Source organism: Sinocyclocheilus grahami, unplaced genomic scaffold (genome assembly GCF_001515645.1).
Source record: "Sinocyclocheilus grahami isolate Dianchi unplaced genomic scaffold, SAMN03320097.WGS_v1.1 scaffold372.1, whole genome shotgun sequence".
Classification (NCBI taxonomy): domain Eukaryota; kingdom Metazoa; phylum Chordata; class Actinopteri; order Cypriniformes; family Cyprinidae; genus Sinocyclocheilus; species Sinocyclocheilus grahami.
The window spans coordinates 256,395-257,248 of NW_015505551.1; positions in this window are offsets into that span (position 1 = coordinate 256,395).

Genomic DNA, 854 nt, shown 5'->3' on the forward strand with positions numbered 1-854 from the left:
TGTGTATATATATATATATATATATATATAGATAGATAGATAGATAGCCTACACGTGTATTTATACTAATATGTCCATTTTTAGAAATATATAATTACATAATGTTATAAAATCAAATACAAATTATAAATATATAAAAGTATAATATAAATGTATTTATATGTAAGTGTGTGTGTGTGTGTGAGAGAGAGAGAGAGAGAGAGAGAGAGAGAGAGAGAGAGAGAGAGAGAGAGAGAGAGAGAGAGACCAACAGTGTCAGTGTTTGGAACTACCAGTGATATGAAATATATTCCCAATTATCAATGTGCCACATGAGATTGTTTTTCTTTCCCCACTGTTTAATGTTCGACGTGATAATCATTCTTGTTTGAAATGCGCGAAAATTAAACAAAGTCTAGATATCCGCAGGTCGTGACTCGTTCGCGGGCTTCACACGGAGCGTTTAAACTGCGCATGCTCCTTGACCTCGCGATTAAACCACGCCCGCGTGATGTAATCAGTCCTGAAACAGCCAGTATTTAGTCTGTGCCAGTGGGGGGTCGTTGTGAGGACTTGTTCCACTTCTGATGCTTAAAACAATTACACCATCGAATAATATTATCATTCATTTTGATATTATGCTTTTAAGTGTGATCTTAAGGAGATACAGCATGACTCATGACTATTTTGCGATCACATATAAATGAATGCTGAAGAAAATATCGAATGTTTAACGAATGTCCAACATAAAACCAACTTTACCGCACCCCTAATACTCACAATAAAAATAATAAGGTCATATAGATCATAACACAGCCTCGGAGGTAAGAAGTGGATTATCCTTCACCTGAAATGTTTCTTTTCATCCTGAAATG